The sequence below is a fragment of the Panthera uncia genome, chromosome D4 (genome assembly GCF_023721935.1).
Source record: "Panthera uncia isolate 11264 chromosome D4, Puncia_PCG_1.0, whole genome shotgun sequence".
Lineage (NCBI taxonomy): Eukaryota > Metazoa > Chordata > Mammalia > Carnivora > Felidae > Panthera > Panthera uncia.
In genome coordinates, this window is record NC_064807.1 from 80,421,375 (window position 1) to 80,444,845 (window position 23,471).

At 50.4% G+C, this 23,471-nt stretch overlaps 1 protein-coding gene and 1 pseudogene across 1 annotated transcript in view; both read right to left on the bottom strand.

Moving 5' to 3' along the window:
- The window catches only part of DENND1A (DENN domain containing 1A), a 436,275-nt gene that overhangs the window by 84,799 nt on the left and 328,005 nt on the right, over window positions 1-23,471 (bottom strand). The gene's annotated exons all lie outside the window — the stretch shown is intronic.
- On the bottom strand, window positions 10,844-10,992 carry LOC125928215 (uncharacterized; annotated as a pseudogene).

Genomic DNA, 23,471 nt, shown 5'->3' on the forward strand with positions numbered 1-23,471 from the left:
AGGCTGTCTGCTCAGGCCTCCACTTCCCTCTGCCCCAGGGCTCCTGGGGGCTGGTGAGTCTGGAGCATCTGGATGAGAGCTGGCCCGACAGTTCCAGGCCTTTCACTGCCCACTGGGTCTGTCTGCCCCACCAGGACCCCAACGGCCTCTTGCCAATAACTTCTCTACAGGGACCAAAGGATTCTCCCTCTTGCTCTGGTCGTACATCGGGAGCCTCCCACTTCTTCCTTTAGAAAGTAACTGCAGGGTAATCTGTGGTCCGGCCAAACACTTCAAGAGTCAAAACCATTTCAAGAACCCTCGGAAAGAGATTTTATCTAGTAACGATGAGGAGAAGGCAAGTGTCAGCTGAACTCGTCTTACTAGCACTTCGTTCCCTGTGTCGGGATAGACCAACGCAACACAATACAGCAACAATAAAAGCCAGCTGGTAACTTGGCTATTAGGAACAAAGCTGTTTTAAGGGAAACACAAGATAAGAGATTTTCTGCTGCAGGGCCACCTTCTTTACCTTCTAAAAGCTCTGATCTCCTGAGCCCTCCCTCTGACCTTGTCAGGCCGCCCCGGTTGGTTCGAGGGTCTCCTCATCAACCCCAGACTTTGCTTCTAGGCTCTTTCCACCCAATGTTGTTGCAGCGCTACCCCGAGGGATCTTCCCAAAGGGTCCCTCTGACCCCCTGGTCACATCACACATGCCTAAAGCCCACACTGTTCCTTGCTGTCTTTGTGGGGGCTCCAAGGCTCTTGGTTGGCCTGCGAGCCCCCCAGAGGCCTCTCCAGCCATATTTCCTAACACCTCCCCCTGCAAACCAGACATCTCAGTCACCGCACACTGTCTACAGCTTCGGGTACAGGACGCCGTTTCAGACCTTCCTGCTTCTCCTTTTGCCTGGAATGTCCTTTCCTCCCTTCACAAGGCTAACCCCCCAAGCCGTCCCTGTCCCCACGGCCTCCCCACTGTGGAACATCCTCTGGGCTCCTGTGAAACCCGAGCCTGTCTCTACCACATGACATATAGTTACCTGCTTACCCACTGGCCTCCCTCTTGAGGACGTAAGCTCTTTACGGATAGAGAATATCGGTTTGCGATACCTTTCTGAGCACACAGCCTCACACACAGCGGCAACTGACTACCTGCGTGTTGAATGACTGAATGAACTAAGCATCCACAATCCTGTATGGGAGTGAGTCCCAGGAAATGAAGTTGATTTCTGAGAAGTAAAAGAATACCAAGATAGTTCGAAACAGACCTGCGCTATCCCAGAATTCTTCCTGAAGCAGACGGTGTCACAGCAAGGCTGCAATTATAGACGTGTGCACACACATGCACACATTGTTTAAAAAAATTCATAGAATGCACTTAACACTGACTTTTTTTTCCTATTGGAAACCTGTTTACAATCTTGTCCACTGTCAGTCTTAAATGTCACTTTTCAGAGAGATGGCTGCTGCCAGGAGAAATTTATTTTCAAATTGAATCACAGCATGTTCATGCAGAGAAGCGCCTCTTTTGAATCTCCAAATTGGAGGGAATTCAGGGAAGAGAAAGCGAGGTGATTAGAATCTGCAGAGGCTGATTCAGAAGGAAAAATTATGAGGCTAAAATATGCATGGGCGAGCTAAACAGCAGTTATTAGTTGGTGGAGACAGTGAAGGCAGGATGGCAGCTACCTAGAAACCTACAGGAGCAGCGACGATGCACAGGAAGAAGTGGCAGCGGGGGAGGGGGGAGCGAAATGGCGGGGAGAAGCCTAAGCCACAGGAAGCGCACGTTTACCGAATGCCTACCTGTGCCAGGTGCTATGGAAGATGGCTTCACGCGTGTAGCCTCTGCCCCCCTAGGTGTCATTATTCCCACCGTGAAGGTGAAGACACGGTGGGTCTGAGAGGTTAAGAAACCCAAATAAGGAAACGGTAGGTCGGGTTCCACCAGCCATGCTGCCACCAGCTAGTGACCAAGAAAGGGTTTGCCGTAGGCATCGCTGTCCCGGCTATTTGCCATATGTGGGGGGATCAAGGAAGGCTTCCTGGAGGAGGAACACTTGAACTGAATCTGATTACGCTCCTCTGTCCCTGCTCAGAAAAGAGTTGTTAGCTTTTAAGAAAGTGGGTCTCATCTCAGCAAAGCCTCATGAGCAGACAACCCCCCCCCCCACCCCAGTGTCATGAGGTTTTGAACACGCCTGTCCTCCATGGCGGATTCTGTGTCCCTGCTGAACCAGTGTGGCCGGCACCTGTGAGCAAAGCGAGCCTGGGCCTGTCTGAACCTAGCTATCTCCCCTGGCAACTGGAGCTGATACCGCCAACCTCAGGGGGACGCCACCGGAACTGAAAGCGCTGGTGTGTGGCAACGGCTCGGTATGTAGGTCACCGTTATGTACGTTGTGCGTTCTACGCATGGTGGCTCATTCCCTTGGTCTGGCAAATGTGTACTCATCCTTCAGGACCCGACTCAAAGGACTCTGCCTTCCCAAGTTTATGGGGTGGTCCTTGCCTTTCGCTCATCGATTCAGCCAGGAGTTGCCAGGGTCCTGCTGGGCTCTCACGGTCAGCTACCTGAGGGTAGTAGTCAAGCAACCTCGCGCGGTGCAATTCCCACCTGGGGTAATGGCTTTGAAGGAGTTCCTGCCGCTGGCAGAGCATATGCCAGGGTGCCAAGATCTGGTCTGGCCCGGAGGCAGCAGAAGATGCTCCCGGGGGGGTGACGGGTGTGCTGACAGAGGAAGGCACGCAGGACCTCCCCCAGCCTCGGTGGGGTGGAGGGGCGCAAAGGAGCCGAGAACAGGGCCAAACCAGCTGGAATACAGAAACCGAGGGGCAAGGGTGTGAGTCAGGGCAGGGAGGCAGGCTGGGCCCACATCACGCAGGCCCTTCTAGGCCAAGATGTTCTAAAGCAACGGGGAAGCCCTAAAGCTTGGGGGCGAAGGGGGAGGAGTAGATATTTGCACTTCGGGTCATTCTGGCCCCCGGAATGTGTCTGCCAAAGAGGCACAGTGGAAGCAAGGCGCCCGCTGAGATGCCGCCAGGGGAATGCGGAAGCGAGGGGGCAGGAATGGAAACGGAGGGACTCAAGAGCTATTTCAGGAGGTCAGAGTTGACACGGACTGGCACGGCCTAGATCTGGCAGACGGACCATCCCCCCTACCAGGCCGAGGGCCCTGGAGAGGCGGGTGGGACCAGGTGAGAGCCCAGCAGAGGCCCCGAGCAGGGGCTGTCATGCTCACTGCTAAATCCCCAACCCTGAGGGCAGGGCCTGGCACACAGAAAGTGCTCTCCCACTCCTGACTATACAAACCAGGGGCTAGCGAACCGCTCCAAGGCTAGCAGCTGGGCCCTTCTGCCCGGCTGCCTGATGACCCCTCACGGCAGCCCCCAGGGACCCAGGAAACAAGCTCCAAGCAGAGCAAAGCGTGTGCCTTGCATGCTTGCCTCTGTGTGCAGACCATCTCTGTCCGGAAAGGATTGCCAGCCCGGTCCCGGGGGTGCTGCCAGGCGCCCCGGTTCTTGTCTGACCGAATGCTTGCACACTCAGTTTGCCAGAGTCTGTCCCGCACTCCATCTGTCACGAAGCAGGCGCCCCGAGTTGATCGGCGTCACGTTCCGGGTGGCCGAGGGAGGGCATTCTGGGGTGGCTCGGGCTCTGAGGTGGGACGGGCTGGGCTGAGGATTTCTGCCGTTCGCTCTCCGTGGGACCGTGGGAAAGTTTTTAGCTCTCCCAGCCTCAGCTTGGCGTTTGTAAAATGGGGATGACACAACCTACCTCACAGAGTTGTCGTGAGGGGCAGATTTTATGCAAAGCACCTGACTCGGGGCCAGACATGTAATAGAGGCTCGGTGGTTGGGGGCTGTCACTACTGTCCTTGAGACATGGCTTTGTTTTTATAAAAAAAAAAAAAAGGTTCATTCTCTCTCTCCTGGGACTATACAGCAAACTGGTTAGTGTCGCCTAGTGCATGTGCTCACTGCATGTAAGCTGTTAAATGTTCTCTATTCATCTTAAAGTTTGTCTAAATTGGTCAGAGTGACTTGGCTGTGCTGAGTTGGCTGCTCTGGTTTTTGGGAAGCCTGTGCGCCTGTCCTCAGAGTTTCTTACTCAGCATCCAAAGAGCCCATGCCAGGAAACTCTCTGTTTGCACTCCAAGACATTTAGTAAGCCCCCATCTAGCAGGCCACACAGTGAAGACAGACAGTTGGACTCCGCGGGCCCACGGGTCTGGGTTTGAATCCCACCCCCCGCTACCCAGGGTGGGGCAGCCCAGGGCAACCCTCTCACTCAGGGGCAAAGGGCTTTGGCAAGGACTTGACCCTCAAATCCCAGCGTCCTCTCATCCATCAGAGCACGAGCAGCGGGAGATCCACCCAGGGATCCCTCCAGCCAGCCCTCACGCACCGTCCCTCCGCTGCCTTAAATCTTTCAGTGGATGTCCTACCTTCAGGCTGGGCGTCCCTCTGTTTGCCAACATTGACCGCAACCTACTTTAAAAGCCATGCTAGGTACTGGGGAGGGTGCGGGGACACGGACAGGAAGTCCAAAGTCTTCACCCTGCATCGCAGGGCCTCTTGCTCTGGTCCCGGTCTCCCCTTCCTGCTTTGCTGCCCCATAGCCCAACCCCCGTCCCCCAACCCTCGACTTAAGCCGTACTAAAGGCTGGCAGGTCTGTGGATGCACGGGGTGTGCTCTCACTTCTGAGTCTTGCTCGGGTTCTTTCTGCTTGGGTAGTCCTTCGATGGTCACCCACCTGCCCGTAACTCCTGCCCGGTCCCAGGTTCACAGCATGAGCTCGCGTCCACCGTGGCCCCCACGGTGTGGCGTGGCGTGGCATGAAACGGAGGCCCTGGGTGAGAGTGGGGAGTACACTGGCCATAGAGGTCAGAACAATTGTCCACGTAGTTTCCTGCCTGTCGTCTCACTAGACTGTGAGCTCCCTGAGGGCAAAAGCTGTGCCTCCGCCAGCTAGAGACGACCCATGTGAGTGGCGGAGCCTGGTGTGCTTGAAATGAGCAGCTGTGAGGTCTTGGGGAAATGTGTCTCTTTAAATCAAAAGGCTTCTTGGTGTGGAGAGAGTTAAAATCTGCTCATGCTTATAAACAAGCCCCATCTCCGCTCAGCACTATCACTGGGTGTGAGTCACAAGGCTTAGCAGGTGTGGGCAATAATTAAAGGCTTCAGCAATCTACCTGGGCAAGGTATTTTTGCCTCTTATTCCAAAGAGGAAACTCTCTCTATGGAGAGCAGAGGAGCTCATTAATGAGACTAATTAGGTGTAAAGGGGGTAGAGGCTGGCATCAGCTGCAGCTTGGAGGAGCTAATCATTAAGCTCTGTAATCTCCACTGAACACAAGCAGATCAGGCTCAGGGGCTGCGAGCAGGGCTCCCACACCTGAGTACCTGACCACAGGCTTTGGAGAGGCTGAAAGGCCTTAGCTCTCCCCCCGCCATGCTCCGCCAGGAGACGCACCACAGACACAGACACACACACACACAGACACACACACACACACACACACACACACACACACACACACACACACAGCATGGGGTCAGCTTCCAGGGAAAGGAGCCAGACCATCCAAGGAGATGCCTCCGTCTTAGTGTTCACTTATCTTTGAGGAGCATGTTACCGGAAGCTGCGCGTTGGGTTTTTACCACAAGCTTTCCTAAACCCAAGGAATGGATCAAAGGATCTCCTTCTTGGCTTCCACATGTGGAAGATAAAACCCTCATGCCTCGATTTCCAGATTTTCTAGCCACCACGAATGTTTAGCTAGCACTGGGCACATTTCTCTTTCTGGATCTACCTCCTCCCTGGCCTGTGAGCTCAGTGACCCGCGGACAGGGGAGTGATTCCCCCTGGGATCTTCAGTGACCGGCTTCCCAAGAAATCATCAATACGGTGGATGTGCGCGGGGTGGCAGGGAGAGAAGAGATGGAGGGGTTCCGGCACTGCCTCTTTTCTCAGCTCTGTGGTGGCTTTGGTCAAGTCACAAACGGGCCCTAATTCCCTCATCTGTAAAAGGAGCGTAAGAAAATCATGGCCCAAGAAGATTTTAAAAAAATAATAAATAAACCGTTTGTAAAAGTAGTTCACTTACAATTATCGCGTGTTTAAAACTTTCGTAAAAGGAGAGAGGGGCGGATCATGACGGAAGAGGGAAAATAATTCCAATACAGCCCCCACACTGGACTTGAGTTAGCCAAAGGGCAGGGCGTCCTCGGGCAAGGTCACTGGAGCGGAGAGACTTACACCTGGGAAACTGGAATCTGGATGCTGGCGCCGGGGAGGGTCTGCACTGTTTTTGTTTTTTTAATTTTATTTATTTATTTTTTTAATGTTATTTTTGAGAAAGAGAAAAACAGAGTGTGGGTAGGGGAAGGGCAGAGAGAGAGTGGAGACACAGAACCCGAGGCAGGCTCCAGGCTCTGAGCTGTCAGCACAGAGCCCGATGCGGGGCTTGAACTCACAGACCGCGGGATCATGACCTGAGCTGAAGCTGGACGTTTAACCGACTGAGCCACCCAGGCGCCCCTATGTCTGCACTGTTTACAGAGTTCACTTGCCATGGCTTTTGGGCCCTGCCACCAGCCCGCCCAGGAGGCTTCACATCTCAGCAACACGCCCTCAGAGACTCCTGGGAGGCAGGGAAGGAGGCAGCTTGGCAACCTGTCCCCCCCATGAGATCCACTCCGCAGAGCACACCCCACTGATCTTCTACACCTGCAGCCATGTCCAACGGGAGCTCTCAGAAAGTCCTACCAACTGAGCCGCAAGGGTCCAGTTAACAAACTCCGAGGGTCACTTTGCTGGTGATGTCCTCCTTGTCCTTAGAGCCTCAGCTCCTACGCAAGTACCTCGGTGAAGCCCTCCATGATAACCACTTCTCCCTCCGCCCCACCACTGACCTGCTGTCCGGATGCTTCGTTCCCACATTTGTCTCTTCATTCCCATGTGAACGGAAAGTAGCAAAATCCCCTTTCCCGGCCGGGGTTCATCTTGCCAACCCACACCCAGCCAACGGGTGGGCATGTGACCCTGGCCTGACCAATGTAAGGACCCCATCCTCTGGTCACAGTGATTGGTTCAGGGGGGCCCAGATGTGGCCAAGCTGGGCCAAGCAGGCTCCTATGCATGTGCATGCCTCACTTCAAGCTCTACGCACCACACGGGCCCTCATGCCTCTATCAAAAAGCAAGAGAATGTTTGAAAATAAAATCTGACGGGAAAAGAAGAGCCAAACAGTGGTCAGTGAGAGATTAGCCAACATCACGGGAGCTCCTGAATCCAGCCTGCTCGTAGCAAGAGAAGCCTGGGACTTCTCAGTCACATGAGCCAAGAAATTCTCCCTCCTGCCTTTTCTGCCCAAGTTAGGCTGGACTTCTATCATCTACAACCGAGAGAGGCCAAGCCAGAGTTTAACCAGGTCTAGGGCCGTTTCAGTCTGCCCGCAGGTATGTTTTTCTTCCCTCCTCAATCTCACTGCTGCTACTGTCCTAAATTAGAACAGTCTCCATGGTCATTTCTACCCCCCTCCTGTCTTTTCGTTATAAGCCAAAGTCTCAGTTCTTGATACGAGGCAAACAAGGACATGGCAGGGCCCAAGGCTGCTTTCAGATCAATGTCTGTGGCCCCCAAATGGCTCTCCTGGGTGCAGATGTCCTGTGGACACTTTCTGGCCCCACATGCTCCTTATAAAGGCCCCTGTTTGTTTCTCAAAGTTTGTTTGTTTGTTTTTGCCCGAAGATCCCTTAGAATGTTTTCCATCATTTTCTTGGTCTGAACAACAAGAATCACAAAAACATAAATACACACAATATCCTATAATATCAATAGCTTTCAAATAATTGGGAGAAAGAGGAGGGAGGGGGAACCAAAGATCTGCCCATTGAACAGTATGAAGCACTCTGAAAGCAAATGCTGGTATGTTTGCAGCCTTTATGTTGTAACGGATGTATTATAACCCCCTTTTACGGATATAGAAACTGAGGCTTGAAGAGTGTTAAGTAAGTTGCTTTCTATCACACTTCTTGGCAAATGTGTCCTCCTCCCCTCTCGAGGCCCAGCTCCAGTAGTGTCTCCCATGTGAACTAAAGCTTCCGTCCTGGAATTCCAGCAAAGTCCCCAATTCCTCCATCCGGCGGTTACCACAGGGTATCCCTCCCGTCGGTTACAGGTGCGCCTCTACCATTAGACAAGATCTCAAGGCAGAGACTGGATTTCACCCATCTGCACATTCTATCCACCAGCACAGGGCTTGGCCCAGGGCAGGGTTGCAATGAATGTTTGCTGGAGGAAAGAAATGGATGAGGGAGTCGTGATCTGAACCCTGCTGGTTCAAATGTAAGCCAGCCAGGGCTTCCCCTCCCCCAGCTGCCTCCGTGACTGCCAGCACCTCTGAGCCTCCCTCTTGTTCTCCCCGGAGGGAGTCAGGCTGGGTAGCAGAAGTGGTTACAAGACCAGAGGGAGCACGGACAATGGTAATAAATATGTAAAACCCAGAATTCATTACATCCAGCTAATTCTAAATGCAAAGGACACCACATCTTCTGAGACGGACCCCAATGAAGGAGTCTGGTTTGCAGCGGTTTGAAGAGTGGACCAGAATTGTTTGGTCCGACTCAAGAAATCATGCTCTTCTTGCTGGGCAAGATATTCACAAGGCTCTCCATCCACCACCCCCCACCCCCAACAAGCCTGCCTCAGTTTCAGTTCTGTAAGGGACCCTCCCTATGGTCCTGGAGAGGCCTTGTCACCTGATGGTGCTGGACTAGTGACCCTCGTGGCAAGAACTTCAAAATCTTTTATTTATTTATTTATTTATTTATTTATTTATTTATTTATTTAATTTTAGTGTTTATGTATTTTTGAGACAGAGCACCAGCGAGGGAAGGGCAGAGAGAGAGGGAGACACAGAATCTGAAGCAGGCTCCAGGCTCTGAGCCGTCAGCACAGAGCCCGATGCGGGGCTCGAACTCACGAATCCGCGAGATCATGACCTGAGCTGAAGTTGGACACCCAACCGACTGAGCCACCTGGGCGCCCCAAGAACTTCAAAATCTTTAAAGCAGAGGATGTAGTTTTCTTAAAGAGACGGTGTTACAGAGAGATGTCTGCTTACACAAAGTAAGTTCTGTCCTCCCGGAGGGGGGGATGCTTCATAAACTAGAAATAAAGTGAGTGTCCCTCATGCAGTGCACTTGAAAACAGGCACCTTTGTGTGGTGCCTGCCTTCTTTTTCTTCAGCCCCAAAGAAAGGGAGAAAGGGCCTGCCAAGCCACCCAGGAAAAACAGCTAATGCTTACAATTCGGCCAGGCAGGAGGTCTGCAAATGCTCCCCTCTGGCCTCCCACACTCAAAACATTTGTTAGAGTAAAGGCTTCAAAGGTAGAAATGGGAAAAAGATTTTCCCTCTGCCCTGTAACAGCTGAGAGAATATCTTTCTGTTCCCTCTGCGATGCATGCATGCGAGTGCACACGCGCGTGCACACACACACACACAAACCACGTGCACACAGCTGCAGAAGAGAACCAAAAGTACACGCCTAGCTAGAAAGGAGGGGACTGGGCTTGAGACTGCAGATGAAGGTCACGCCAAACCATGTGATCTAAAGTCAGAGGCTCAATTCCTAGTTCCAAAAAATATGAAGACTAAAGGAGATTAAGACAGAGGGCGTGGGGGGCACCTGGGTGGCTCAGTCGGCTAAGTGTATCGCTCTTGAATTTGGCTCAGGTCATGATCTCATGGTTCATGGGATGGAGCCCCACCTCGGGCTCCACGCTGACAGTGCAGAGCCTGCTTGGGATTCTTCCTCCCTCTCTCTGCCCCTCCCCTGCCCTCACTCTCTCAAAATAAATAAACTTAAAAAAAAAAAAAAAGACACACAGTGTGGGTAGAAGTGCTCATTGAACTGCCAGCACCGCGGTGGGTACACAAAGGACATGCTCCCATGGACGAACCCTGGCACTTGCTGGATTACACTGACTGGGTCTTCATCCTCAACTATAGGAAAGACTTGAGGCCCCTATTCCTCCTCCACTAAGTCTCAAGACTTCTTCCCTGTTGACTCTGCCTTAGAGGCATGAGCTCCAAATAAAGTTCTCCACCTGCCTGTGGTACCGAAGGCCCCGGATAAATCATGTATTATTATTATTTTTTAACACAAAGGTGAAGTTCAGACCTTACCAGTCATTAACACTTTAGTGAAAAGGAGTCCATCCATTTGGTGTCTAAAACCAGAAGAAGTCATACCACATTTTGTGTTCCCACTCTTAATAGGGGGTAAGTCAGCTTGGGGGTGAGACTGGGTGGGAGAAGAGGAGGCTACTTTAGATACAACACAGGCTGGTGTTCATGAGACATCTGGAAAAACCCAGTCTTCGTGTGGGCAGAATGGACAAACATGGGCTGAACAACCACAGCTGGATAATGGGTTTGTAGCTGTTGTTAAAACTGCTGGCCAATGTGCTTGGCGGGCAGTAGAACTCTCTACTTTGTTCTAATCTCGACCAACATCATCGATAGTGACTTAGAAACATAGAAAATGCTGATCAGATCTGTAAAGGAGCTGGTGACAGTAAGGATTAAAAAAATTCTCAGGAGACTGGAACCATGGGCTGAAACTAACAAGTTGAGATGTATTTGGGACAAATGTAAATTTCTACACTTAGGTTCAAAAAAATCAACTCTAGATATACTAGTCAAGGCTGACCTGTTTTAAAAGAAGTTTATATGGTAGGTGTAAAAGAGGCAGGATTTATGTTTGGTATGTGTTCAGCAATGGCCCACGTGTGATACGGTTCAAGAAAAGAATAATGCAACCCATAACCATTCACAGAAGTAGACAATCTCAGACTGCACTCAAGGGCAGTGGAGTCTAATTGAACAATAATGCGAGTCACATACGTAATTTTAAGTTTACTAAGTAGCACATGTGGAAAGTAAAAAGAAACGTGGGAAATTCTACACTTGATCTTAGCCAAAAGGCCGAGAAGCAATAGGGAAATTCTAATATATTTCACCCAGCGTAGACAACAATTATAATTTCAACCTGTAATCTATATAGGAAATTATTAATGACTTTTACATTCTTTTATTCATACTAAGTCTTAGACATCTGGTGTATATTTTACCCTTACGGCACATCTCCACCCGCACTAGCCACATTTCACGCGCTCAGAGGCCAAACACAGACGGCGGCTCCTGTACTGGACATCGTACGGCTAAAGTAAGGTTGAGGGGTCCACTGAGTTCTGTTCTCGTCAGCCACACCTGGAGCATCTGGTGTTCCAGACATTTGAGGTTGGACAATGGCAAAGCACAGCCCTCCAGAGACCAGGTGAAGAACTGGATGAGAAGGCTCAGTCCAAAAGGACTGTGCCCCTCTAGTACCAGTAGAAAAATCACCAATGATACTGACGTTACGTGACTACCAAGGGAAAAAAACAAAAACAAAAACAAAAAACCAAGAGTAGTGGATGAAAATTGTAGGAAGATTTTGGCTCTGTAAGAGTAAGTTTCCCCAACATCAAAGGTGTGCCAGCAGAAGCCAGCTGACCCACAAGAGAGTGATACATGCATCCAAGTTGCCTACCAACTCTGGGATTCAAGGCTTGGAGACACTAAGTACGACCACCAAGTAAAATGACTGTCTAGCCAACAGACCAGAACATACACACCCAAAGATGTCTTCTCCTTCAAGTAGTCTTCTTGGGAGGGGACAGGTTTATTCTGGCCAAACCTAACAGGCTGCCTGTATAATTCTGGTTGTGGGAAATAGGGATCGTAGGGCCTTACTTTGTATAGTTCCAGCCCTCAAGGAGCTTGTAAGCGAGTGTCTGCAGTGAACATTCCCAGAGTAATGTTGTCAGCGTGCTGGCCCTCAGCTGACTATGGTGAGCAGAAAGTACTAGAAGGGTCTCTGAGGCCCTCTCCACCTAAGACTCTGTGTGAATGCCCCTCTTGCCATCTCACGGAAAAAGAACACTTCCAGTTGCCCTTATGGATTTCCAGGCTGGAGGGGCCTCTGGCTCTTCAAAGATCCTGGGAAGCCCAGAGCTCTGCTTTGAAGGTCTCCGTACCCATCGGTCATCTCTACCTGAATGTGCCATGGACACAACAACAGTAACATGTCCCAGACGCGGCTCCTTCTGTTACCCCAACCCTCAACTTGTTCCTCTGTGAGTCCAGATTTGGGGGAGCTCGCCATTAAGCTAGTCGGCCCTCTCTGAGCTGGGTGCTGGACCTCAAATCCCTCACGTGGGGGACCTCTCGGGGAAGGACTTCCTTTCCTTTCCCAGATGTTCATACGGGTCGCTGTGTGTCAGGCTCTGTGCTGGGCACCAGGGACCACCAAGGACGCTAATGGGGATGGGGCTCCTGTCACTGAGGGGCTTGGACTTTAGGTAGAGGCTTGCCTGGGTAGAAAGGAGGCCGGAAAGAAGAAGGTGCCCATCCTACCTGGGCTGTCAGGATAAGTGTCACAGAGTAACAGAGGGTGGTGATGCTGGTACTGAGCTTGGAAAGCCCGGTTCTGCAGACCCCGCAGGGCGTCTCGCCTACAGAGATGAGCAGGAACGCAAGAGGAAGAGGTGGGGCCTTTGGGAACAAGTGTCTCCACAAGGGGCCTGAGGGTGACGAGAGGAGACCGCGAAGTGAAAAGAGATCGCTGACCAGGTCGTGAAGGTCTCGGATGCCCGGCCAAGGAGTTGAGACACTATCCTGTATGGACCAGGGGACAGAAGAGGGTTTTAAGATCAGATCTGTCAGGAGTAAGTGTACACTTTTTTATTATAAGAATTTTTTTGTCCTGCCTTCATTTTAGTAAAAATGAAGCATTATGGGGCTGGCAAATCATTTCTGCATCCCAAAGACAGTGCGACATGTGATAATGACTGTGAAGCACGGCTAAGCCTGTTAGCAAGAATGACCAGGGAGCGAGAGGCAGGAGTGATGCATTACCCTCCACCATCGTCTCTTTGTTTGAGGATCATTAGGAAGGGAACCATTAGAAAAACGCCAGCCAGGTAATAGGAGGGAAATAGGTCTTGGCAGGGCTGTGTTTCCCATGGAGAAATTAGCAAATAAAATTCAGAGAAGAAAGCGGGGGCTTCTGGGCTCACCCCGTGGGGCTCCTGGGGAATAATGGCACATGTGGCTCCCACCTGAGGAACCCTTGATGAGGCAGCAAACGTGTCCGACATTCTGTGACAGGCTTTGGGTGAGCAGAGCGTCCTTCCCAGGCAGGGCCGTGGTCCCCAGGCCCATCACCCCTGGGGCCCTCTTCCAGGCACCGGGTGATGCACCAGGCATGCGTGACGACTAAGGCACCACTTGGTCCCCAGGAAGCTCACACTCCCTGATGTGGTGGTATCCGAGCCTGGAGAGAGGCAGGGCGGGCCTCGCCTCGTCATCCCCATCCCGTAACTCTGGGCCATGGCAGGGAGGGATGCCGTTTACTCACACGCCCATTCCTGCTGCTTGACTTACACCAGGGTCCTCTTGTCATTGCAATCGTTCAGATCAAGAGCATAAGAGGAGAGGCGACTCACTGGTCAGAATGAAAACCGAGGACTTGGGAACTGCCGTTATGGCAGATGGGGGTTATCCAGGGAGTGGGGCTATCACATCAGCAACTCTCTCTGGCTTCCGGTACCCCCTTATCCAAGAGTTTCCCAGGGCGCCTACCTTAGGCCAGGAGCTAGGGAACACAGAGGAGTAATCACAGCCTGTGCCCTAAACTGTCCCGTTGGGGCTGGCATTTCTAACCGGGGTATGCATACTTGAAGAAATGTAGCTTGGCCAAGGACCTGATTTCTGGGGGTCAGATTTGGACACACTGCCTTCAGGGCATCTGAGAAGTGCACCCGGGTGATGAAGAGCTGCCTGAGTTACAGGTGGGAAGGGACAGGGTGTGGAGAGCGACAGAGGAGACAGTAGAGGCCAGGAGACCAGAGGGTGACAGCTTGTACCACCATCACTTCACGAACAGCTTCTGGCCCTCTCTCCTGGTGGCAGTTTGGATAAAAAGCAGACATCTCAGGGGGAAGGAGGGTGGTGATCTGTCTCTGGGACTCTAGGAACAGCCCGCCCCGGTTTCCGGGGAGGTCCCCTCCACCAGAGGCGCTACCTCCTAGGGATACAGAACCGGGCAGGTGGCCGGAGGCTCGTCACATTTCCTGGTAGTGTGGCAGGGTGCATTCGAGGGGCCAGGGTGGAGAGTCTCTCAACCGAGGGCCGCTTCAGTGGCAGGGATTTTCATGTCACCTTGTATTGCTAGAGGAGGTTCCAAAGAGGAGACTGGATCTCCCCCCAGCTTTCCCACTTAGCTGATTCTCACACTGGTTCTCCAAAGGAACCTGGAGCAGTGTGGCATACAGGCCACGGAGTTGGCCTAACTTGAGTCTGACTCTGGATTCTGACACCCACCAGCAGCCAGGGGAACCTGGGCATACGTAACAACAGCATCCTCTTAAATCAAACCTGACCCGTCGTGAGGCTGACAGACAGAGCGGGTGCTACCTCCATTTCACAGATGAGAAAAATGAGGCCAAATGACTTTTGGGGGATTTACATGGCTTTTAGGGAGTAAATCTAGGGCTAGAATCCAGGAACCTTATTGCTGAGTTCAAGATTTGGCCACAGCCTCTCGGGAGCATTGGCCAAAGGTGCCTCAAGGTCCCAGAACACACCCTGGAGAGTGCAGCTAAGAATTCCACTCCAGTTTGGTCCTAGATGGATCATTAAGGCAGCTCCTCCCAGTTCAGGACACACAGACCACCCTGCACGGCGGCCTCTGTCTAGAAGCCCCCGCTCACTTCCTAACTTTGTAGCAAACTCCTACTCGTCTTTCAAGATCAGCCTCTTAGGTTCTCTTCTGAGAAGCCCTCAGGCTTCCCTTCTCTTAAACATCCATCTGTTCCAATCCAGCACCGCCTCATTCTTTCCTTTCCTTTCCCTTCCCCCTCCCTTTCTTTCTTTATGTCTGTCCCTCACCGGACTTGAGGAGCTCAGGGATGAGGGACTGTGCCTGATTCATCTTTCTGTCACCAGCTATCAGCAGTGCTGGACACACGATGGGAGCCAGGTGAATGCTTCGTAAGACTCAGGGGGTTCGGAGAGCTAGAGATACCCCCAGGATGACAAACTTTCATTACCACCAGCACCTCTTCCCTCCACGGGTAGACATTCAGATAGCCCATATGGCTGAGTTATAACCCCACGAGACAAAGGCCACTTTTTCTCCTCAAAGGAAAAATGTAATAAACCATGGGTATTCCACATTGCCACTTTCTCCATTGTGAAAGACCTTTTAGGGTGGGTGGGCGGGTGGGGAGGAGGCAAGATATGAGGTCTGAATGGTCAGAGATTATGATACTTCCTGAAAGAACCCCCAGATCAATACTGAGCCAGCGATGCCCCAGATTCCTTTGGAAGGATCTAACCTATTCGTTAAACTTTTGGATTCGTTGAAAGACAAGAGAGTCCTGCTCTTAGAGACTCCTCCAGTGTTTGTCCATGTCTTTCTTTCCAACATCCCCCTCTGAGCGGTCTTCATGGCTCATGACTAGTATGGAAAGTAACTCTCTGAGTGTTTTAAAGCACTATTTTTCTATTGTTTTAATGGCCCCAATAAGGGCACCATTGTTCCTTAGCGGTATACACGCTTCATTCTAGTAATTAGCTGTCAGAGAGGACCCGACAGCAGCCTAATGTTGTCCGCTCAAATCATATTAATGAAATGCAATCCACTCAAATGTCCTGAATGCATATCTGTAATTGCATTAAGCAGAGAGACTGGGGACATCAGGATCAAACTTCAGTCTCTGAACACAGCGTTACGAACAAGCACATTAATCCATTATTTCTTCAGAATCTGACAGCCAATTAATATACCAGGCCTTCATACACCAGGCAAAGGATTGATGTCCCTGTCATGATTTTGTTTTTAAAAAAACCATTAAAATGACTGTTTGTACTCAGGGACGTCAAAGTAAATGCTGGTGTAATGTTTCTAATCAAAATCAATTGCTCAAAGGTGGAAAGGTAAGAAACAAACTTTAGAGGAGCGCTGTCATCGCTCCCAAAAAAGGAGATTTAAAGATCTCAAAGTCTCGCTGCTTTCCTCTGGAGCTTTACCCAAAAAAAGTAGCTAAAATTAAGTTCCAGTCAGAGTTCAAAAAACTCCGCTTCATCAAGTGATTCTGAACAGGACACGTTTGGCGCGGGTTCTTTTTTATCTTTCACACAACCAGGTCGTCCTTGTTGAGGATTTCACCGGTATTTACAACTAAGCACACGAACACGCCGAGCGAGACGGCCGGGCCCTGAGTCCTCCCGCTTCCCTCCACAGAACACACGTGGTTAATTACCGAAGCCGCCTCACACAAACTAGACCTTCTGCCGGACCAGGAAGCAACAATGAGAAAAAATACCTCTTCAGGAAATGTGCAGAGCCGCGCAAGCGTCCTATGAATCAGCCCCACTTGCAAGTGCGCGCAGGTCAGCGGTGCATCCAGGACCACGATAAAATTTTCATTAGAAGCCGCTATGAGGACGTTGTCCTTCGCGTGCTGGGGGGCACCGTTTCGGTGAGGCCGCTCACGCTGGGCTGAAATCCAACTCATTTCGGGTCCAGGACCGGAACGTGCATCCCTCGGTTTCCCAGGATCTGGACCCCGTTTGCTTGTTCCGTGCAGTCTCCCGACCTCTTCTGGGATGTTCTAGCTACACGGCCACCCGTGCAGCTCGCCTCCATGACAGGTGGAGTGGCAATTTTCCTGGGGTGACAGCGTTCAACACTGAGTCCCTGCAGCCCCTTTTTGGGCTGGATTTGGCACGCCCTCTGCGGGGCCCCCTAACTTCTGTGCTCCCCTTTACTGGGCAGCTCCTGATGCCGTTTTGGAAGCGTTTTGGGGCGGCTGACCCCCTTTACTCGAATGTGCGCAGCCAGAGCAGAGGGGTGACTGCTAACGCGGGGCTCGGCACGCGGCAGGGACTCAAGGAAAGCTCGCTGAGTCCACTGGCATGAGTGTTTTGGAGGCTCTTGATGCGATCTGCTACCCTGCTTCCCTAGACGAGGGCCTACGGGCATTATTCAGATCGTAAAAACAGTACGCTGAATCCATCTTCTGTGGCTAGCCACACAAATATTGTCTGTTTTGAGTTTTAGTTCCACAGACCCATCTCCCTCCCACCTAAAAAAACAAAACAAAACCCCAAAACCAAAAACCAAAAAACAAAAACTCCACTCCTCAAGTTACATCCCAAACCTTGGGAAATGGGACACGGATTTTATGAGCAGAACCACAGAAGTAGCAGTTGCCTCCTCAAGCCAGACCCCACGCTGGGAGAGGGAAAGGCCGTAATTACCGGGCAAGGAGTCCGAAGAGTGTACGTGGAGACGGACGCGCTATGGAAAAAAGATGGGTGCGATTTTAGGGTTCGTGTCAGAAAGACACTTCTAATAGAAGAATTTACATGCTGACGCTAAGAGATGGTTTAAATATGTCCAGCCTTGAATGCAATCACCGCGGGGGAATTCTAATTATAAAGAAGGGTTTTGTACAACACGGAAGGGTAGGGAAAGACAAAGGGACACTTGACATTTGCAGAGTCCTTACTCTGTGCACTCGGCACACACTAGCTTTACACACATTTCTCGTTCGCCTCCACGACCGTTCCTGTGAGGCAGGAATTAGTGTCCCTGAAGAGGCTCAGGAAGTAAGGGGACTTGGGCAAGATCACCAGTGCACTGGGCCAGAGCAGAGTCCGAGATCACCAGTGTGCCGGGCAGGAGTGGGGCTGGGAAGTGAAAGTCAGGTCTTTCTTGTTCCAAGCCCATCCTTTCTCTCTCTACCATACTCTGACAAAGGTCAACAATTTTCCTCTGAGGAAGAGAGCTTTAACTATCATTGAAGCAAAAACACCATTCACAAAATCCCGGAGCTTGGAAGGAGGTACATAGTAAAGATGTGAGCACAGAGGAATGGAGGGAGTCAGGGCTTCGGGGCCCGGGACGCTGGCATTCAACTCCTGGCTCAGCCACGTACGAGGCGCGTGGTTTTAGGTAAATCACTAGCCATTTTCAACACCCGGTTTCCTCATCTGGATGACGGGGATAAAACCACACACCAGGAAGGCTTGCGGGGAGGAGCCGAAGTACTTATAATCCCGGCATCAGGCACAAGGCAATGGTTGTTTACTGCTCTCACAAGGTACCAGGCAGAGTTCTACTCTCTTTACAAATAATGACTCAATTCATGCTTACGATACCCCTAAGAGGGGAGAGCCTATTAGCGAGTCTCGTCTTACAGACGAGGAGACAATGCACACGGAGATTAAGGACTTGCCGAGGGCACTCAGAGCTGGCACCGGGACCCTGCAGTTTGCCTCCCAAGCCCACATGCTTCCCCACCACCTCCTCCTGCTTACAGGTTGATGGCGATGGTGGTTCATTCATCCTTCAAGGCTCAGCTCAGTCACTGCTTTAGGCAAATGCTGCTAAGCAACCTCTCCTCTGGCTGAGCTGGCTGCTCCCACAGTACTTGTCACCCACAAACACCTCTGACTCCTCTACTCATCTGTGAGCACTTGGCAAGCGGGCCCTGTGCCCCCGTCCTTGTACCCTCGGAGCCCAGCCCAGAGCAAGCATCCTGCCACCACCGAATGAATGGATGAGCAAGGAAGCATTCGATCCCTTCACACCCGGGCAAACAACCCCCTCCCCCCCCATTCATTCCAGCCAGTCAGCCCACGTGGGGGGAGGAGGGCGGGTGGGTTTAATTAAAAAGCAGAAAGTCTAATAATTTACTTACTTTTTCCCTAGGTTTCATCATTTGAACGATTTTAAGTGAAGCATGTCACCTGGATACACTAGGGTCTCTAAATGAACAAACATTTGTAAACGCCGCTCAGAGAAGACAGACGTAAAAGGCCTCCACAGGTCACCACATCTCAGGATTCCAATCATGTCAGGCTGGCAGACAGGGTGGGATTAGATTTTTCTTAACAGCAAATCAAGACAATGAGGGCACTGATTTCAAGCTCTGTAGGCATGCTGCTGCTGTTCTTAAGTGGATCATCAACATCCAACCCAAGAGCGAAAAATAAGCTTGGGCGTTTCCCCTTCGCTGTTTGGCAAACTCCTATTCATCCTTTAAAACCCATGGCAGACATACCTCCCGTGAAGCCTGCCCTTATGTCCCAGATGGAGTTAATTTCTCCCTCTCCTGGGTTACCTTCAACAGGTTTCTGTGATTGCACTTAACACATGGCACTGAGAGTTCTCTGTATGGGTATCCCAGCTGACAGCAAGGGCAGAGGCAGGGTTCTGCTCAAGCCTGGGTCTCCAGCTGTGAGCCCGGCGAAAGGCCTGGAGTAGGGGCTTGATAACGTGCGATGAATTTAACGCAACAACTGCTTCACTCAAATCTGGGTTTTGCATTGCCAGTGTCAAGGCAAGGATCAAACCATCGGGCTCAACTCTTAGCCCAGAGCTGGAATTTTGTTGCACCAAAAATAAAGCCCACCCATTTCCTAATTTTTTTTTTTTAATGTTTATTTTTGAGAGAGACAGAGCGTGAATGGGGGAGGGGCAGAGAGAAAGGCAGACACAGAATCTGAAGCAGGCTCCAGGCTCTAAGCTGTCAGCACAGAGCTCGACGCAGGGCTCGAACTCCTGAACTGTGAGATCATAACCTGAGCTGAAGTCAGACGCTTAACCGACTGAGCCACCCAGGTGACCCCCATAGTATTTCTATAGAGAAACATTTCTGAGCAATTTCTTGAACAACCTCCTCAGAATTATTTAGGGGGAGAAGAGAGCAGCCACACTGAAGTTCAATTCCTGGCTTTGCAATGTCCAGCTATGACTTCGGCTACTTGACAAAAGCCTTAGTTTGCCTGTGGATCAGGCAGGGATAATACCACTTGCTTTATAGGGCTGCTGGGGAGAGTAAATTAAATAACACACAATGCTTTGCACAGTGCCTGGTAGATGGTCAGTGCTTTTAAATGGAGGCTATTTAGGGGAGGCAGGACAGCTCAGTTGTAAAGGCCATGAACTTAGGTTAGTCAGATGGGTTTAAGGCCTGTCAGCCATGGTACATTGGGATAGTCAACCACCCTCTCTATGCTTTCTCTTTCCTCATCCAGGTGGAACAGCAGCAGTGCCTTTAGATGGTTTCAAGGAATAATTGGGAGTGTCCGTACAAGTACCTAGCACAGTCCTTGCGCGTAGTAGGCCCTCAAAAATGGCTTCAGGGAGCCACGGAGACTTCAGCATCAGTTTTCACCTTCTGCCTCCAACATCCCAACACCAAGTTCATTCCTGTGCCAGTCACCGACGTTATCTGTGCGCTCCTGAAAGGCTGCCAGGGAGATGACTTTAAACGTCAGCATCTGGAGAGCTCCTGTTGGTAGGACTCGTGCAAGGCTCACAAATCAGCGTGGAGAAGGCGTGGCTTGTATCGGGACGGGGTTCTCCTTGAAATGCACCTCAAACAACTCCAAGCGTAACCAGGGGTCTAGTCACCTTCCTGATATCCGTGCTATTGTCCCTGCCATTCTCCCCCAGCTCCACTTCTCTTCCAGGCCAGAATGATCTTTCTAAAATGCAGACCGGATCTTGTATTTCCACTGACCACAGCTCTCCAGCGGAACTCCCCATCTCAAGTTCTCGGTCCTAAAGTTGGCCCCACGGCATCAAGAGGTCTTCTGCTTCAGAAGGGTTCAACGGCCGAAAGACTGAGCAACACTGGGTTAAACCAAGTTTAGCACATATGACTGCTGAGGTGTACGTATTTATCGTACACTGTCTACTTCTAAAAGGGGAACTAATTCAACTGCATTCCCAGAATCTCCAAGCCACAGAATCCTTTATATTCAAAGAACGCTCATTACTACCAGTTTGAAAAACATTGAGCACGCACCTTAGAATGGAACTTGTAAGAGTTTAAGATTTTTCACAAAGCCTTCCTTTCTAGTTTTATTCCTCCCTCGGCCCAAGCCCATGTTCCAATAGTGCAGAACTTACTGCTTTGCCCCCACATTTCTGTGTATCTCTGCCTACAGTGAACACCCGTCTCCAACTGGAAAAATTGCACTCACCCTTCAAGGTCCAGCCAAAATATCCCCACCTCTGTGACACCTGCCCCTCGTCCCATCTCACCCCCCACTCCCTCGGTCCCAGAGTACACTCTTAATAAAGGGCTGACCTCTTCACTTGCTTCTCACTCCCCTGTCCTCTGCCCAGCAGATAAGCTCGTGGAAGGCAGGGCCGCGAATAATTTGCCTCTGTACACCTTGCACTGGGCGTGCACAGAATAGGTGCTCGATTACGCTGAGTCAATGCCCACTGAATGTCGGAAGGAGCCACTGCACGCAAAGTCATAGATTTTTTTTTAACGTGGTTTAAATGCCTTAGGTTTTATAGTCTTAAAGACTTTTTATTTCTCAGAACATAAATCCTTAGCATCTGACTATAAATTCTTAGTGGATTTAAAGCGTCTTGTACTTTCTGCTCTACTGAATGCAGAATCTGAACAAGGCAGAGCCAAGGGGCTTTTCAGGGATCCACTGACCCTGCTCAGTGATTTTAAAGATGAAGAAACGGAAGCCCTGAGATGGGAGGGGCTTGCCCGGGGGCAGGTGCCCTGATGCCCAGGCCACCCTCTTTCCCTTTAGCGTCACAAACTACACAGTCAAGTCTTCAGAGGTGTAGAGATGACCCATCGGGGTCTTGCAAGCCAGACGCCTCCCTCATGCCCAGCTGAGTGAAGAGAACTTCCCACAATGACACTGAAATGTTCTGGTTGGTAATTATGAACTCAACAGTCATGATGGGCTGCAGCACATATAGAAAAGGCTACAAAAAAGTGACAGCACGACACCAGAACCACCCCCCCCTCCGCCACCCACCCCCCCAGAAGAGTTGGCTGGTGTTCACTCTTAATGTTAAATGATGAATTCTTTAGACAGTCACATATTTCTTCAAGATAACTCTGAAGGAACTCGGTGATAATTTGGCATCAATATCCAACTTATGTTACCTAACATATTTTAGCAGCTACAACTCCCTGTGTGAGATATTCTATATGGACAGATCTATGGTGATTGGTAAATTACAATATGTACAAGTACAAATGCTTCTAGGAAACGGGGCTTTATGTAAATATGTGATATTTTATATAGAACCCATGCTACCTACATACACAGGTTGCCGTGATAGATGTATCAACAGATAAGCCTTGAAGATGTTTGTCTTTAAAATGACTTGAACTTATTTCTTCTCTAAACAATAGATTGTGAGGTGGGCTTTACAAGTACCCTCTACATCTTGAGGCACGTAGGCAACACAGCTTTAAAAGAGTTAACATATCCCTACCAGAAGTCCTAACAAACTGAATCTTATTTAATTAGATATTGTATTTGGGGGGAAAAAATGAAATAAAATTCTTTCATTAACTAAACCAAACTCCCTTAAAGGCAACAATATGTTCCTCTCTGTCAGGACAGAATGGAATGAAATCTTTATTTTAATTGGGGTCAGACGAGGAGCCATTTGGTTTCAGATGCTTTGTTTATCAGCCCTGAGCTTTATGGCTGAACCGGAACGTGAAATATTCCATTACACAACCGTTCCACTTAAAAGCCCACTTTCCCAATGCTTTTTCATATGCTAAACGCTGTAAATATAGCTCAAACTAGCTTTGAAATTTAGAAATAGCATATTTAGAGACTCCCCAGTGACATGATGATCCCAGATAGCCTTGGGTCAGAGGTGCTATTTCTTCTATTCAGCAACGTGGCTTCCCTTGGACGAGCGCCTTGTGGTCAACAAGAGTGGGCTAGAAATGCCATCTATCGTGCCACTGCCCCTCAGCAGGCAGGAGTATGCCCCCTGTAAATGCCTGAGCTGGAAGGTTCCAGATACGACAGGCACTTATCAAACACCTCCTGCATGCCAGGCTCTGAAAGACGACGTAGTATGGTGACCAAGGGCCAGGACTCTGGAGCTAGACCCTCTGCGTCAGAATGACAACCCTAATGCTTACCATCGGTGCGACCTTGGGCAAGTCATTTTCTGCTTCTGCTGTGGTTCTCTCATCCGTACAATAGGAAAAATAATAGTGTCCACTTCACAGGGTTGGTGTGAAGCTAGATGGGTAACGTGTCAAGTGCTCTGAAGAGTGTTCGGCACCGTGTAAGCGCTGTTACCACTATTGTTTTTAATATTTCCACATTTGTCCTCACAACAGTTTACTGAGGTACGGCTGAGTACAGCCCTTTCACAAATGAAGAAACAGGCTCAGAGAGGGTGGGTTATCTGTTCACACAGCCATCTCAACCCAGACTTGTCTTCAGTTCAGGCTCTTTTCCACTAAGAGATGTCGCTTCTGGCATAAAATGGAATAAACACCTATTGAAACTTCAGAACCCAGAGATGGCTCAAAATTTCCACATATGCTGGAACACTT